The 17,533-nt window shown below is 31.0% G+C and overlaps 10 non-coding genes across 10 annotated transcripts; all 10 read left to right on the top strand.

Annotated features, from left to right (window-relative positions):
• The first annotated feature begins 771 nt into the window (after positions 1 to 771).
• On the top strand, positions 772 to 855 carry Trnal-uaa (transfer RNA leucine (anticodon UAA)). Its single transcript has one exon. It is a non-coding gene; the product is annotated as a tRNA-Leu (tRNA).
• A 1,202-nt stretch (positions 856 to 2,057) lies between these two features.
• Trnal-uaa (transfer RNA leucine (anticodon UAA)) lies at positions 2,058 to 2,141 on the top strand. The gene has a single exon. It is a non-coding gene; the product is annotated as a tRNA-Leu (tRNA).
• Positions 2,142 to 3,346: 1,205 nt separating this feature from the next.
• Trnal-uaa (transfer RNA leucine (anticodon UAA)) lies at positions 3,347 to 3,430 on the top strand. The gene has a single exon. It is a non-coding gene; the product is annotated as a tRNA-Leu (tRNA).
• A 1,198-nt stretch (positions 3,431 to 4,628) lies between these two features.
• Positions 4,629 to 4,712, top strand: Trnal-uaa (transfer RNA leucine (anticodon UAA)). The gene has a single exon. It is a non-coding gene; the product is annotated as a tRNA-Leu (tRNA).
• Positions 4,713 to 5,917: 1,205 nt separating this feature from the next.
• On the top strand, positions 5,918 to 6,001 carry Trnal-uaa (transfer RNA leucine (anticodon UAA)). Its single transcript has one exon. It is a non-coding gene; the product is annotated as a tRNA-Leu (tRNA).
• Positions 6,002 to 7,209: 1,208 nt separating this feature from the next.
• Trnal-uaa (transfer RNA leucine (anticodon UAA)) lies at positions 7,210 to 7,293 on the top strand. Its single transcript has one exon. It is a non-coding gene; the product is annotated as a tRNA-Leu (tRNA).
• Positions 7,294 to 8,496: 1,203 nt separating this feature from the next.
• Positions 8,497 to 8,580, top strand: Trnal-uaa (transfer RNA leucine (anticodon UAA)). The gene has a single exon. It is a non-coding gene; the product is annotated as a tRNA-Leu (tRNA).
• Positions 8,581 to 9,782: 1,202 nt separating this feature from the next.
• On the top strand, positions 9,783 to 9,866 carry Trnal-uaa (transfer RNA leucine (anticodon UAA)). Its single transcript has one exon. It is a non-coding gene; the product is annotated as a tRNA-Leu (tRNA).
• A 1,207-nt stretch (positions 9,867 to 11,073) lies between these two features.
• Trnal-uaa (transfer RNA leucine (anticodon UAA)) lies at positions 11,074 to 11,157 on the top strand. The gene has a single exon. It is a non-coding gene; the product is annotated as a tRNA-Leu (tRNA).
• Positions 11,158 to 17,039: 5,882 nt separating this feature from the next.
• Positions 17,040 to 17,123, top strand: Trnal-uaa (transfer RNA leucine (anticodon UAA)). The gene has a single exon. It is a non-coding gene; the product is annotated as a tRNA-Leu (tRNA).
• The last annotated feature ends 410 nt before the right edge of the window (positions 17,124 to 17,533 follow it).

The raw sequence follows: 17,533 nt of genomic DNA, 5'->3' as shown, positions 1-17,533 counted from the left end.
CGTAAAATGATAATATTAATTCACTCCCACCCCACCTGATGCGTTAAAATGTTTTAACTATTGAAAAAGACGAACTTTTATTTTTAATTTGTTGTACCGTTAGATATTCACTCATTTATTGTACCCTACCCAAAAATCCTCGTTATAATGATGACTATACAGTCGCTCAAAATCCCCACTAATGTTTTTTTTTTTCTTCTTCTTCTTCTTCTAAAGGGCTGCGTTAGAGACTCCATTAATGTAAACACAACAATTCTTAAATAGGACAAGAATTCCTGTTCACGAAAAATCATCAATATAATAAGGACATCTCAAAAAATTGATTTATCCCAAATAAAGAGAAGTTCTAAATTGAATGTTTTAAAAAAAGTTTAGTGTTTTTAAATCGGCAATAACCTAAAAAAGCGCTTTTAAAAACATTAGGAACACATGGATTTTCCTTTAGCGTTACTTTAATGAGAAGCTATACCTGAGTTATGTTGAGACAGTTGGAGCTTTTTACAATCCTTAGCATTTCACGAATCAGAGGTTTAAAAAAAAAAAAAAAAAAAAACCGCAATTTTTTTTTTTTAATAAAGATTATTGGATATTGAAAAACGACATTTTATCTGTACTGCATTCAAAAACATTGCTCGAAAAAAAAAACCCCATGAGCTATAAAAATAACAATCGTAATAATAATACAATAAAGAAATAAATACCTTCGTGCTCAAATATAGTAAAAATATGGGTACTAGGTAATTCTTTTTTGGTCTTCCTCAATCGAACGGAGTCAGAATGGCCGAGCGGTCTAAGGCGCCAGATTTAAGCTCTGGTTCTCGAAAGAGAGCGTGGGTTCGAACCCCACTTCTGACAATTCTTTTCATCTTGGCAATCTGCATAGTAATGTGAAAAGAATTACTGCAAGTATTAAAATTAACTTTCGTTGTTGATATTAGTTATTCTTAGAAAGTTAAATAAAAAGGTACGTTTAGGGGGATGAAAATATTTTAGACGCATCAAAAATGCATAGAATTAGTGGTACATTTATTTTTAGAATATTCATAAAATTAATATTTAAAGAAAAAATTTAAAGTTGTAATAATTATAATTTTTTCAACACTTTTAATCGTGTATTCTCATGCTTGTTTTCTTTCCTTCTTTGTTTTTCAATTTGTTTTTCAAATATTTCTTTCCAGCACAAAATTAGCACAATTTTATTTTAGTTTGCGAGTTCAGAAATAAATGTATTTTCATCATTATCAATTTTAAGAACGAAGGGAGGGTCGTGTCGATATTTTAATTATCGTAAAATGATAATATTAATTCACTCCCACCCCACCTGATGCGTTAAAATGTTTTAACTATTGAAAAAGACGAACTTTTATTTTTAATTTGTTGTACCGTTAGATATTCACTCATTTATTGTACCCTACCCAAAAATCCTCGTTATAATGATGACTATACAGTCGCTCAAAATCCCCACTAATGTTTTTTTTTTCTTCTTCTTCTTCTTCTAAAGGGCTGCGTTAGAGACTCCATTAATGTAAACACAACAATTCTTAAATAGGACAAGAATTCCTGTTCACGAAAAATCATCAATATAATAAGGACATCTCAAAAAATTGATTTATCCCAAATAAAGAGAAGTTCTAAATTAAATGTTTTAAAAAAAGTTTAGTGTTTTTAAATCGGCAATAACCTAAAAAAGCGCTTTTAAAAACATTAGGAACACATGGATTTTCCTTTAGCGTTACTTTAATGAGAAGCTATACCTGAGTTATGTTGAGACAGTTGGAGCTTTTTACAATCCTTAGCATTTCACGAATCAGAGGTTTAAAAAAAAAAAAAAAAAAAAACCGCAATTTTTTTTTTTTTAATAAAGATTATTGGATATTGAAAAACGACATTTTATCTGTACTGCATTCAAAAACATTGCTCGAAAAAAAAAACCCCATGAGCTATAAAAATAACAATCGTAATAATAATACAATAAAGAAATAAATACCTTCGTGCTCAAATATAGTAAAAATATGGGTACTAGGTAATTCTTTTTTGGTCTTCCTCAATCGAACGGAGTCAGAATGGCCGAGCGGTCTAAGGCGCCAGATTTAAGCTCTGGTTCTCGAAAGAGAGCGTGGGTTCGAACCCCACTTCTGACAATTCTTTTCATCTTGGCAATCTGCATAGTAATGTGAAAAGAATTACTGCAAGTATTAAAATTAACTTTCGTTGTTGATATTAGTTATTCTTAGAAAGTTAAATAAAAAGGTACGTTTAGGGGGATGAAAATATTTTAGACGCATCAAAAATGCATAGAATTAGTGGTACATTTATTTTTAGAATATTCATAAAATTAATATTTAAAGAAAAAATTTAAAGTTGTAATAATTATAATTTTTTCAACACTTTTAATCGTGTATTCTCATGCTTGTTTTCTTTCCTTCTTTGTTTTTCAATTTGTTTTTCAAATATTTCTTTCCAGCACAAAATTAGCACAATTTTATTTTAGTTTGCGAGTTCAGAAATAAATGTATTTTCATCATTATCAATTTTAAGGACGAAGGGAGGGTCGTGTCGATATTTTAATTATCGTAAAATGATAATATTAATTCACTCCCACCCCACCTGATGCGTTAAAATGTTTTAACTATTGAAAAAGACGAACTTTTATTTTTAATTTGTTGTACCGTTAGATATTCACTCATTTATTGTACCCTACCCAAAAATCCTCGTTATAATGATGACTATACAGTCGCTCAAAATCCCCACTAATGTTTTTTTTTTTCTTCTTCTTCTTCTTCTAAAGGGCTGCGTTAGAGACTCCATTAATGTAAACACAACAATTCTTAAATAGGACAAGAATTCCTGTTCACGAAAAATCATCAATATAATAAGGACATCTCAAAAAATTGATTTATCCCAAATAAAGAGAAGTTCTAAATTGAATGTTTTAAAAAAAGTTTAGTGTTTTTAAATCGGCAATAACCTAAAAAAGCGCTTTTAAAAACATTAGGAACACATGGATTTTCCTTTAGCGTTACTTTAATGAGAAGCTATACCTGAGTTATGTTGAGACAGTTGGAGCTTTTTACAATCCTTAGCATTTCACGAATCAGAGGTTTAAAAAAAAAAAAAAAAAAAAAACCGCAATTTTTTTTTTTTTAATAAAGATTATTGGATATTGAAAAACGACATTTTATCTGTACTGCATTCAAAAACATTGCTCGAAAAAAAAAAACCCCATGAGCTATAAAAATAACAATCGTAATAATAATACAATAAAGAAATAAATACCTTCGTGCTCAAATATAGTAAAAATATGGGTACTAGGTAATTCTTTTTTGGTCTTCCTCAATCGAACGGAGTCAGAATGGCCGAGCGGTCTAAGGCGCCAGATTTAAGCTCTGGTTCTCGAAAGAGAGCGTGGGTTCGAACCCCACTTCTGACAATTCTTTTCATCTTGGCAATCTGCATAGTAATGTGAAAAGAATTACTGCAAGTATTAAAATTAACTTTCGTTGTTGATATTAGTTATTCTTAGAAAGTTAAATAAAAAGGTACGTTTAGGGGGATGAAAATATTTTAGACGCATCAAAAATGCATAGAATTAGTGGTACATTTATTTTTAGAATATTCATAAAATTAATATTTAAAGAAAAAATTTAAAGTTGTAATAATTATAATTTTTTCAACACTTTTAATCGTGTATTCTCATGCTTGTTTTCTTTCCTTCTTTGTTTTTCAATTTGTTTTTCAAATATTTCTTTCCAGCACAAAATTAGCACAATTTTATTTTAGTTTGCGAGTTCAGAAATAAATGTATTTTCATCATTATCAATTTTAAGGACGAAGGGAGGGTCGTGTCGATATTTTAATTATCGTAAAATGATAATATTAATTCACTCCCACCCCACCTGATGCGTTAAAATGTTTTAACTATTGAAAAAGACGAACTTTTATTTTTAATTTGTTGTACCGTTAGATATTCACTCATTTATTGTACCCTACCCAAAAATCCTCGTTATAATGATGACTATACAGTCGCTCAAAATCCCCACTAATGTTTTTTTTTTCTTCTTCTTCTCTTCTAAAGGGCTGCGTTAGAGACTCCATTAATGTAAACACAACAATTCTTAAATAGGACAAGAATTCCTGTTCACGAAAAATCATCAATATAATAAGGACATCTCAAAAAATTGATTTATCCCAAATAAAGAGAAGTTCTAAATTAAATGTTTTAAAAAAAGTTTAGTGTTTTTAAATCGGCAATAACCTAAAAAAGCGCTTTTAAAAACATTAGGAACACATGGATTTTCCTTTAGCGTTACTTTAATGAGAAGCTATACCTGAGTTATGTTGAGACAGTTGGAGCTTTTTACAATCCTTAGCATTTCACGAATCAGAGGTTTAAAAAAAAAAAAAAAAAACCGCAATTTTTTTTTTTTTTAATAAAGATTATTGGATATTGAAAAACGACATTTTATCTGTACTGCATTCAAAAACATTGCTCGAAAAAAAAACCCCATGAGCTATAAAAATAACAATCGTAATAATAATACAATAAAGAAATAAATACCTTCGTGCTCAAATATAGTAAAAATATGGGTACTAGGTAATTCTTTTTTGGTCTTCCTCAATCGAACGGAGTCAGAATGGCCGAGCGGTCTAAGGCGCCAGATTTAAGCTCTGGTTCTCGAAAGAGAGCGTGGGTTCGAACCCCACTTCTGACAATTCTTTTCATCTTGGCAATCTGCATAGTAATGTGAAAAGAATTACTGCAAGTATTAAAATTAACTTTCGTTGTTGATATTAGTTATTCTTAGAAAGTTAAATAAAAAGGTACGTTTAGGGGGATGAAAATATTTTAGACGCATCAAAAATGCATAGAATTAGTGGTACATTTATTTTTAGAATATTCATAAAATTAATATTTAAAGAAAAAATTTAAAGTTGTAATAATTATAATTTTTTCAACACTTTTAATCGTGTATTCTCATGCTTGTTTTCTTTCCTTCTTTGTTTTTCAATTTGTTTTTCAAATATTTCTTTCCAGCACAAAATTAGCACAATTTTATTTTAGTTTGCGAGTTCAGAAATAAATGTATTTTCATCATTATCAATTTTAAGGACGAAGGGAGGGTCGTGTCGATATTTTAATTATCGTAAAATGATAATATTAATTCACTCCCACCCCACCTGATGCGTTAAAATGTTTTAACTATTGAAAAAGACGAACTTTTATTTTTAATTTGTTGTACCGTTAGATATTCACTCATTTATTGTACCCTACCCAAAAATCCTCGTTATAATGATGACTATACAGTCGCTCAAAATCCCCACTAATGTTTTTTTTTTCTTCTTCTTCTTCTTCTAAAGGGCTGCGTTAGAGACTCCATTAATGTAAACACAACAATTCTTAAATAGGACAAGAATTCCTGTTCACGAAAAATCATCAATATAATAAGGACATCTCAAAAAATTGATTTATCCCAAATAAAGAGAAGTTCTAAATTAAATGTTTTAAAAAAAGTTTAGTGTTTTTAAATCGGCAATAACCTAAAAAAGCGCTTTTAAAAACATTAGGAACACATGGATTTTCCTTTAGCGTTACTTTAATGAGAAGCTATACCTGAGTTATGTTGAGACAGTTGGAGCTTTTTACAATCCTTAGCATTTCACGAATCAGAGGTTTAAAAAAAAAAAAAAAAAAAAAAAAAAACCGCAATTTTTTTTTTTAATAAAGATTATTGGATATTGAAAAACGACATTTTATCTGTACTGCATTCAAAAACATTGCTCGAAAAAAAAACCCCATGAGCTATAAAAATAACAATCGTAATAATAATACAATAAAGAAATAAATACCTTCGTGCTCAAATATAGTAAAAATATGGGTACTAGGTAATTCTTTTTTGGTCTTCCTCAATCGAACGGAGTCAGAATGGCCGAGCGGTCTAAGGCGCCAGATTTAAGCTCTGGTTCTCGAAAGAGAGCGTGGGTTCGAACCCCACTTCTGACAATTCTTTTCATCTTGGCAATCTGCATAGTAATGTGAAAAGAATTACTGCAAGTATTAAAATTAACTTTCGTTGTTGATATTAGTTATTCTTAGAAAGTTAAATAAAAAGGTACGTTTAGGGGGATGAAAATATTTTAGACGCATCAAAAATGCATAGAATTAGTGGTACATTTATTTTTAGAATATTCATAAAATTAATATTTAAAGAAAAAATTTAAAGTTGTAATAATTATAATTTTTTCAACACTTTTAATCGTGTATTCTCATGCTTGTTTTCTTTCCTTCTTTGTTTTTCAATTTGTTTTTCAAATATTTCTTTCCAGCACAAAATTAGCACAATTTTATTTTAGTTTGCGAGTTCAGAAATAAATGTATTTTCATCATTATCAATTTTAAGAACGAAGGGAGGGTCGTGTCGATATTTTAATTATCGTAAAATGATAATATTAATTCACTCCCACCCCACCTGATGCGTTAAAATGTTTTAACTATTGAAAAAGACGAACTTTTATTTTTAATTTGTTGTACCGTTAGATATTCACTCATTTATTGTACCCTACCCAAAAATCCTCGTTATAATGATGACTATACAGTCGCTCAAAATCCCCACTAATGTTTTTTTTTTTTCTTCTTCTTCTTTCTAAAGGGCTGCGTTAGAGACTCCATTAATGTAAACACAACAATTCTTAAATAGGACAAGAATTCCTGTTCACGAAAAATCATCAATATAATAAGGACATCTCAAAAAATTGATTTATCCCAAATAAAGAGAAGTTCTAAATTAAATGTTTTAAAAAAAGTTTAGTGTTTTTAAATCGGCAATAACCTAAAAAAGCGCTTTTAAAAACATTAGGAACACATGGATTTTCCTTTAGCGTTACTTTAATGAGAAGCTATACCTGAGTTATGTTGAGACAGTTGGAGCTTTTTACAATCCTTAGCATTTCACGAATCAGAGGTTTAAAAAAAAAAAAAAAAAAAAAAAAAACCGCAATTTTTTTTTTTTTTTAATAAAGATTATTGGATATTGAAAAACGACATTTTATCTGTACTGCATTCAAAAACATTGCTCGAAAAAAAAACCCCATGAGCTATAAAAATAACAATCGTAATAATAATACAATAAAGAAATAAATACCTTCGTGCTCAAATATAGTAAAAATATGGGTACTAGGTAATTCTTTTTTGGTCTTCCTCAATCGAACGGAGTCAGAATGGCCGAGCGGTCTAAGGCGCCAGATTTAAGCTCTGGTTCTCGAAAGAGAGCGTGGGTTCGAACCCCACTTCTGACAATTCTTTTCATCTTGGCAATCTGCATAGTAATGTGAAAAGAATTACTGCAAGTATTAAAATTAACTTTCGTTGTTGATATTAGTTATTCTTAGAAAGTTAAATAAAAAGGTACGTTTAGGGGGATGAAAATATTTTAGACGCATCAAAAATGCATAGAATTAGTGGTACATTTATTTTTAGAATATTCATAAAATTAATATTTAAAGAAAAAATTTAAAGTTGTAATAATTATAATTTTTTCAACACTTTTAATCGTGTATTCTCATGCTTGTTTTCTTTCCTTCTTTGTTTTTCAATTTGTTTTTCAAATATTTCTTTCCAGCACAAAATTAGCACAATTTTATTTTAGTTTGCGAGTTCAGAAATAAATGTATTTTCATCATTATCAATTTTAAGGACGAAGGGAGGGTCGTGTCGATATTTTAATTATCGTAAAATGATAATATTAATTCACTCCCACCCCACCTGATGCGTTAAAATGTTTTAACTATTGAAAAAGACGAACTTTTATTTTTAATTTGTTGTACCGTTAGATATTCACTCATTTATTGTACCCTACCCAAAAATCCTCGTTATAATGATGACTATACAGTCGCTCAAAATCCCCACTAATGTTTTTTTTTTCTTCTTCTTCTTCTTCTAAAGGGCTGCGTTAGAGACTCCATTAATGTAAACACAACAATTCTTAAATAGGACAAGAATTCCTGTTCACGAAAAATCATCAATATAATAAGGACATCTCAAAAAATTGATTTATCCCAAATAAAGAGAAGTTCTAAATTAAATGTTTTAAAAAAAGTTTAGTGTTTTTAAATCGGCAATAACCTAAAAAAGCGCTTTTAAAAACATTAGGAACACATGGATTTTCCTTTAGCGTTACTTTAATGAGAAGCTATACCTGAGTTATGTTGAGACAGTTGGAGCTTTTTACAATCCTTAGCATTTCACGAATCAGAGGTTTAAAAAAAAAAAAAAAAAAAAAAAAACCGCAATTTTTTTTTTTAATAAAGATTATTGGATATTGAAAAACGACATTTTATCTGTACTGCATTCAAAAACATTGCTCGAAAAAAAAACCCCATGAGCTATAAAAATAACAATCGTAATAATAATACAATAAAGAAATAAATACCTTCGTGCTCAAATATAGTAAAAATATGGGTACTAGGTAATTCTTTTTTGGTCTTCCTCAATCGAACGGAGTCAGAATGGCCGAGCGGTCTAAGGCGCCAGATTTAAGCTCTGGTTCTCGAAAGAGAGCGTGGGTTCGAACCCCACTTCTGACAATTCTTTTCATCTTGGCAATCTGCATAGTAATGTGAAAAGAATTACTGCAAGTATTAAAATTAACTTTCGTTGTTGATATTAGTTATTCTTAGAAAGTTAAATAAAAAGGTACGTTTAGGGGGATGAAAATATTTTAGACGCATCAAAAATGCATAGAATTAGTGGTACATTTATTTTTAGAATATTCATAAAATTAATATTTAAAGAAAAAATTTAAAGTTGTAATAATTATAATTTTTTCAACACTTTTAATCGTGTATTCTCATGCTTGTTTTCTTTCCTTCTTTGTTTTTCAATTTGTTTTTCAAATATTTCTTTCCAGCACAAAATTAGCACAATTTTATTTTAGTTTGCGAGTTCAGAAATAAATGTATTTTCATCATTATCAATTTTAAGGACGAAGGGAGGGTCGTGTCGATATTTTAATTATCGTAAAATGATAATATTAATTCACTCCCACCCCACCTGATGCGTTAAAATGTTTTAACTATTGAAAAAGACGAACTTTTATTTTTAATTTGTTGTACCGTTAGATATTCACTCATTTATTGTACCCTACCCAAAAATCCTCGTTATAATGATGACTATACAGTCGCTCAAAATCCCCACTAATGTTTTTTTTTTTCTTCTTCTTCTTCTTCTAAAGGGCTGCGTTAGAGACTCCATTAATGTAAACACAACAATTCTTAAATAGGACAAGAATTCCTGTTCACGAAAAATCATCAATATAATAAGGACATCTCAAAAAATTGATTTATCCCAAATAAAGAGAAGTTCTAAATTAAATGTTTTAAAAAAGTTTAGTGTTTTTAAATCGGCAATAACCTAAAAAAGCGCTTTTAAAAACATTAGGAACACATGGATTTTCCTTTAGCGTTACTTTAATGAGAAGCTATACCTGAGTTATGTTGAGACAGTTGGAGCTTTTTACAATCCTTAGCATTTCACGAATCAGAGGTTTAAAAAAAAAAAAAAAAAAAAACCCGCAATTTTTTTTTTTTTAATAAAGATTATTGGATATTGAAAAACGACATTTTATCTGTACTGCATTCAAAAACATTGCTCGAAAAAAAAACCCCATGAGCTATAAAAATAACAATCGTAATAATAATACAATAAAGAAATAAATACCTTCGTGCTCAAATATAGTAAAAATATGGGTACTAGGTAATTCTTTTTTGGTCTTCCTCAATCGAACGGAGTCAGAATGGCCGAGCGGTCTAAGGCGCCAGATTTAAGCTCTGGTTCTCGAAAGAGAGCGTGGGTTCGAACCCCACTTCTGACAATTCTTTTCATCTTGGCAATCTGCATAGTAATGTGAAAAGAATTACTGCAAGTATTAAAATTAACTTTCGTTGTTGATATTAGTTATTCTTAGAAAGTTAAATAAAAAGGTACGTTTAGGGGGATGAAAATATTTTAGACGCATCAAAAATGCATAGAATTAGTGGTACATTTATTTTTAGAATATTCATAAAATTAATATTTAAAGAAAAAATTTAAAGTTGTAATAATTATAATTTTTTCAACACTTTTAATCGTGTATTCTCATGCTTGTTTTCTTTCCTTCTTTGTTTTTCAATTTGTTTTTCAAATATTTCTTTCCAGCACAAAATTAGCACAATTTTATTTTAGTTTGCGAGTTCAGAAATAAATGTATTTTCATCATTATCAATTTTAAGGACGAAGGGAGGGTCGTGTCGATATTTTAATTATCGTAAAATGATAATATTAATTCACTCCCACCCCACCTGATGCGTTAAAATGTTTTAACTATTGAAAAAGACGAACTTTTATTTTTAATTTGTTGTACCGTTAGATATTCACTCATTTATTGTACCCTACCCAAAAATCCTCGTTATAATGATGACTATACAGTCGCTCAAAATCCCCGCTAATGTTTTTTTTTTTTTTCCTTCTTCTTCTTCTTCTAAAGGGCTGCGTTAGAGACTCCATTAATGTAAACACAACAATTCTTAAATAGGACAAGAATTCCTGTTCACGAAAAATCATCAATATAATAAGGACATCTCAAAAAATTGATTTATCCCAAATAAAGAGAAGTTCTAAATTGAATGTTTTAAAAAGAGTTTAGTGTTTTTAAATCGGCAATAACCTAAAAAAGCGCTTTTAAAAACATTAGGAACACATGGATTTTCCTTTAGCGTTACTTTAATGAGAAGCTATACCTGAGTTATGTTGAGACAGTTGGAGCTTTTTACAATCCTTAGCATTTCACGAATCAGAGGTTTAAAAAAAAAAAAAAAAAAACCGCAATTTTTTTTTTTTTTTTAATAAAGATTATTGGATATTGAAAAACGACATTTTATCTGTACTGCATTCAAAAACATTGCTCGAAAAAAAAACCCCATGAGCTATAAAAATAACAATCGTAATAATAATACAATAAAGAAATAAATACCTTCGTGCTCAAATATAGTAAAAATATGGGTACTAGGTAATTCTTTTTTGGTCTTCCTCAATCGAACGGAGTCAGAATGGCCGAGCGGTCTAAGGCGCCAGATTTAAGCTCTGGTTCTCGAAAGAGAGCGTGGGTTCGAACCCCACTTCTGACAATTCTTTTCATCTTGGCAATCTGCATAGTAATGTGAAAAGAATTACTGCAAGTATTAAAATTAACTTTCGTTGTTGATATTAGTTATTCTTAGAAAGTTAAATAAAAAGGTACGTTTAGGGGGATGAAAATATTTTAGACGCATCAAAAATGCATAGAATTAGTGGTACATTTATTTTTAGAATATTCATAAAATTAATATTTAAAGAAAAAATTTAAAGTTGTAATAATTATAATTTTTTCAACACTTTTAATCGTGTATTCTCATGCTTGTTTTCTTTCCTTCTTTGTTTTTCAATTTGTTTTTCAAATATTTCTTTCCAGCACAAAATTAGCACAATTTTATTTTAGTTTGCGAGTTCAGAAATAAATGTATTTTCATCATTATCAATTTTAAGAACGAAGGGAGGGTCGTGTCGATATTTTAATTATCGTAAAATGATAATATTAATTCACTCCCACCCCACCTGATGCGTTAAAATGTTTTAACTATTGAAAAAGACGAACTTTTATTTTTAATTTGTTGTACCGTTAGATATTCACTCATTTATTGTACACTACCCAAAAATCCTCGTTATAATGATGACTATACAGTCGCTCAAAAACCCCACTAATGTTTTTTTTCTTCTTCTTCTTCTTCTAAAGGGCTGCGTTAGAGACTCCCGCGCATCCTGGGAAAACGGTAAGGCCTAGAAAGATGAAATTTGGTATACAGATGCAGTTTTTGCCGAAGATGTGCACCTCGGGCTTCGATTTTTGATATTTTAATTAGAAAAAAAGTTATTTAATGTTTTATGTGTTTTTTTGCATTTTTTAGTACTTTTCACCTCACAGACCCCGAACCAATCGCACCACACAAATATTTTTTGTACTATAGTGTAGGAAATTTAATTTTAAATATGATGAATGAAAAAATTTTGAAGATAGAGCAATTTTTCTATTTTTTATAAATTTTTGAAAAAACCTTTAATTTGCATTTTTTTCTGGGTTTAGTTTTTTTCGAAACCCATCCTGCAGAAAGTATTGAACCCTCAATTCTAAATTTTTAGCTGGTAATAGTAAAAACATTTCACCCCCCTTAGAAGAAAAAAGTTTTTAAAAATACGCAATAGTTTTTTTTTTTACAATTTTTTTAATGCAGAACGCAACGCGAGCTCTTCGCTTGCCGACTGAGTTCCGAACTTACCGTGTAGTTGTACTTATTTCAGTTGGATCACCCGTATCACGTGATCCAACTGAAATCGTTTGCCTTCTCTTCACCTTTTTTTTTTTAATAGTTTTTTATCTTTTTGCAAGCGCTACTTTTTGCATACTATGGGGGAACATAGAGCTTTTTTTTTTTTTTTTTTTTTGCGGGCAATATTAATTAAATAAGCCCGCGGTTTTTGGCACGATCTCTGTTTCCGTTACGGATTGACGGTTAGGTTAGGTAGATGCAGAGATAGATAGAGATTGAGAGGACAAAAAATGTTTTTTTCGAATTAATACTTATATAAATAAAAAAAGATTGTTAATTACTGGTCAGAGGTAGATATGCATAGATCGTATAGATAGATAGACAAATATAGAGGTCGATATAGTAGATGGACAGCAAGAAGGAGACATGCCCGTCATTTAAGGAACTTCAACGGGGTGTCAATGCCCCCCCCCCCCACACACACCATGACTTTGAAAAAACAATGCTTTCACATAAAAGTGGAAGTGCTTTTTGTTATTTTTCGACAAATTTTGCATGAAGAATACACCGTTTGTGTCTCCCCTCCCCCTCCTTTAAAAATATTCCAAACGTCGGAACTGGAGATAGATCTAGAAGATATTTTATTCAAATTACTAATGATATAGATAGATAGAGATTGAGTGATACCACGACGAAATTTATTTAAGCAGCCGCCGAAGGCGGCAACATTGGTGTAAAACGGCGAATGATAATATTAATATATAGAGAAAAACATTAATAATACCGTCGCTAAATTGTCTAAGCAGCCGCCGAAGGCGGCAATCCTGTCGCAAAAAGGCGGACCAGCTGGTCGCCGTAGGCGGCTAGTAATAAAATAAGATGTTTGTGTGTGTGTGTGTGGCGCGCATCCCGGGAAAACGGTAAGGCCTAGGAAGATGAAATTTGGTATACAGGTGTAGTTTTTGCTGAAGTTGTGCACCTCGGGCTTCGATTTTTGATATTTTAATTAGAAAAAAAGTTATTTAATGTTTTATGTGATTTTTAGCACTTTTTAGTACTTTTAACCTCACAGACTCCGAACCAATCGCGCCAGACAAATATTTTTGATACTATAGTGTCGGAAATTTAATTTTAAATATGATGAACAAAAAAATTTTGAAGATAGAGCAATTTTTGTATTTTTTATGAATTTTTGAAAAAACCTTTAATTTGCATGTTTTCCTGGGTTTTATTTTTTTCTAATATCATCCTGCGAGAAGTATCAAAGCCTCATTTCTGAAATTTGAGTTGGTAACAGTAAAACCATTTCGCCCTCTTCAGAAGAAAAAAGTTCTTAAAAATACGCAATAGTTTTTTTTTACAATATTTTTAATGCTGAACACATCATGTCCTTTCACGCATCAGTCGAAAAAAGCGTTCTTCAATCGTTTATGCCTGTTACGTCACTACTTGGGTTTCGATTCGATATTTACGATGGAATCTTAATCGCAAGCAATGTTAATCTTTTTTTTTTACTATATAGCTTACTTCATTTTCTGACGTGATGACCACGTGTTTTTTCGGCAGCGCTTGCTTTTTTTCTTTCCTTTTTTTTTTTTTTTTGTTTTATTTAGGGATTGCATTTATTTCTTTTTCCATCCCCCCCCCCAAGCTGGACCTTTCGCTGTATCTATATTACGTTACATTTCATAGTTGTGCCCATTAATTCAATAAGAACAGCGAGATTTTTTTTATCTTTGTCAAACGCTACTTTTTGCACACTACGGGGAATTTGAGCTTTTTTTTTTTTTTTTCTCTACTTAAATGAAAAAAAGCGGTTTTTTGAGTGTTCTTTGTTTTTATTAGGAAATGGGTGAGGAGGTCAAAATAAATAGAGATGGATACGAAAATGTAGAGATAGATTGTAAAGGTAGATAGCCGCCGAAGGCGTCAATCTTGGCGTAAAAATGTGAATGGCACAAAAAAAAAGATAGAGATGGATTGATTAATACTGCTGCCAAATTTATTTAAACAACCGCCGAAGGCGGCAAACTTGAAGTAAAAAGGTAAATGACAAGTTAGACAAATAGCCGCCGTAGGTGGCTGCTTGCACATTGGGTGTCAATGCCCCCCTCCCTCCCCCACATACACCATGACTTTGAAAAAACAATACTTTCACATAAAAGTGGAAGTGCTTTTTGTTATTATTCGACAAAATCTGCATGAAGAGTACATCGTTTGTGTCTCCCCTCCCCCTCCTTTAAAAATATTCCAAACGACGAAACTGGAGACAGATCTAGAAAATATTTTATTCAAATTATTAATGATATAGATAGATATAGATTGACTGACACCGCCACGATATTAATTTAAGCAGCCGTCGATGGCGGCAACATTGGCGTAAAAAAAACGAATGATAATACTGATTTATAGAGAAAAACATTGATTAATGTCGTCGCTAAATTGTTTAAGCAGCCGCCGAAGGCGGCACCCCTGGCGTAAAAAGGCGGACCAGCTGGTCGCCGCAGGCGGCTAGTCCCAAATAAAGAGAAGTTCTAAATTAAATGTTTTAAAAAAAGTTTAGTGTTTTTAAATCGGCAATAACCTAAAAAAGCGCTTTTAAAAACATTAGGAACACATGGATTTTCCTTTAGCGTTACTTTAATGAGAAGCTATACCTGAGTTATGTTGACACAGTTGGAGCTTTTTACAATCCTTAGCATTTCACGAATCAGAGGTTTAAAAAAAAAAAAAAAACCCGCAATTTTTTTTTTTTTAATAAAGATTATTGGATATTGAAAAACGACATTTTATCTGCACTGCATTCAAAAACATTGCTCGAAAAAAAACCCCCCATGAGCTATAAAAATAACAATCGTAATAATCTATACATATAATAAAATAAGATGTTTGTGTGTGTGTGTGTGGCGCGCTTCCCGGGAAAACGGTAAGGCCTAGAAAGATGAAATTTGGTATACAGGTATAGTTTCTGCCGAAGATGTGCACCTCGGGCTTCGATTTTTGATATTTTAATTAGAAAAAAAGTTATTTAATGTTTTATGTGTTTTTTTGCACTTTTTAGTACTTTTTACCTCACAGATCCCGAACCAATAGCACCACACAAATATTTTTTGTACTATAGTGTTGGAAATTTAATTTTAAATACGATGAATGAAAAAATTTTGAAGATAGAGCAATTTTTGTATTTTTTATGACTTTTTGAAAAAACGTTCAATTTGCATTTTTTCCTGGGTTTTACATTTTTCTAATATCATCCTGCGAGAAGTATCACAGCCTTATTTCTAAAATTTAAGTTGGTAATAGTAAAAAGATTTCGCCCTCTTCAGAAGAAAAAAGTTCTTAAAAATACGCAATAGTTTTTTTTTTACAATTTTTTTAATGCTGAACACATCATGTCTTTCTACGCATCGGTCGAAAAAAGCGTTCTTCAATCTTTTATGCCTCTGACGTCACTACTTCGATTTCGATTCGATATTTACGACGGAATCTTAATCGGAAACAGTGTTAATTTTTTTTTACTATATAGCTTACTTCCACATTTTATGACGTGATGACCACGTGTTTTTCCGGCAGCGCTTGCTTTTTTTCTTTCCTTTTTTTTTTTTTTGTTTAATTTAGGGATTGCATTTATTTCTTTTTCCATTCCCCCCCCCCCACGCTGGACCTTTTGCTGTATCTATATTACGTTACATTTCATAGATGTGAGCATTTAATTCAATAAAAACAGCGAGATTTTTTTTTCTTCATTACATACTTTACTTCGTTACTCTTTGCACAGTACGGGAAATTTTTGAGATAACTTTTTTTTGTGCTCTATTTAAATAAAAAACCGGTTTTTTGAGTGATCTTTGTTTTTATTAGGAAATGAGCGGGGAAGTTAAAATAAATAGAAATGGATAAGAAAACTTAGAGATAGATCGTAAAGGTAGATAGACGCCGAAGGCGGCATTAGGTAAATACAGAGATTGAGATTTAGAGGACAAAAAATGTTTTTTTTTCGAATTAATACTTATATAAATAAAAAAAGTTTGTTAATTACTGTCAGAGATAGATATGCATAGATCGTATAGATAGATAAACAAATATAGAGGTCGATAGAGTAAATGGACAGCAAAGATAGAGACATGCCCGTCGTTTAAGGAACTTCAACGAGGTGTCAATGCCCCCCCCCCTCACACACACACACACACACACACACACACCATGACTTCGAAAAAAACAATGCTTTCACATAAAAGTGGAAGTGCTTTTTGTTATGGACAAAAATTTCGACAAAATGTTCATGAAGAGTACGTCGTTTGTGTCTCCCCTCCCCCTCCTTTAATAATATTCCAAACGACGGAACTAGAGATAGATCTAGAAAATATTTTATTCTAACTACTAATGATATAGATAGATATAGATTGATTGATACCGACACGAAGTTTATTTAAGCAGCCGCCGAAGGCGGCAACATTGGCATAAAAAGGCGAATGATAATATTGATAATACAGAGAAAAACAGTGATTAATACCGTCGGTAAATTGTCCAAGCAGCCGCCGAAGGCGCCAACCCTGGCGCAAAAAGGCGAATGGCGTAAAAAGGCGGACCAGCTGGTCGCCGCAGGCGGCTAGTAATACAATAAAGAAATAAATACCTTCGTGCTCAAATATAGTAAAAATATGGGTACTAGGTAATTCTTTTTTGGTCTTCCTCAATCGAACGGAGTCAGAATGGCCGAGCGGTCTAAGGCGCCAGAATTAAGCTCTGGTTCTCGAAAGAGAGCGTGGGTTCGAACCCCACTTCTGACAATTCTTTTCATCTTGGCAATCTGCATAGTAATGTGAAAAGAATTGCTGCAAGTATTAAAATTAACTTTCGTTGTTGATATTAGTTATTCTTAGAAAGTTAAATAAAAAGGTACGTTTAGGGGGATGAAAATATTTTAGACGCATCAAAAATGCATAGAATTAGTGGTACATTTATTTTTAGAATATTCATAAAATTAATATTTAAAGAAAAAATTTAAAGTTGTAATAATTATAATTTATTCAACACTTTTAATCGTGTATTCTCATGCTTGTTTTCTTTCCTTCTCTGTTTTTCAATTTGTTTTTCAAATATTTCTTTCCAGCACAAAATTAGCACAATTTTATTTTAGTTTGCGAGTTCAGAAATAAATGTATTTTCATCATTATCAATTTTAAGGACGAAGGGAGGG

This window comes from Uloborus diversus, unplaced genomic scaffold (genome assembly GCF_026930045.1).
Source record: "Uloborus diversus isolate 005 unplaced genomic scaffold, Udiv.v.3.1 scaffold_11, whole genome shotgun sequence".
Lineage (NCBI taxonomy): Eukaryota > Metazoa > Arthropoda > Arachnida > Araneae > Uloboridae > Uloborus > Uloborus diversus.
The sequence above is the reverse complement of the archived record's forward strand: the minus strand, read 5'-3'. Positions and strand labels throughout refer to the sequence as shown.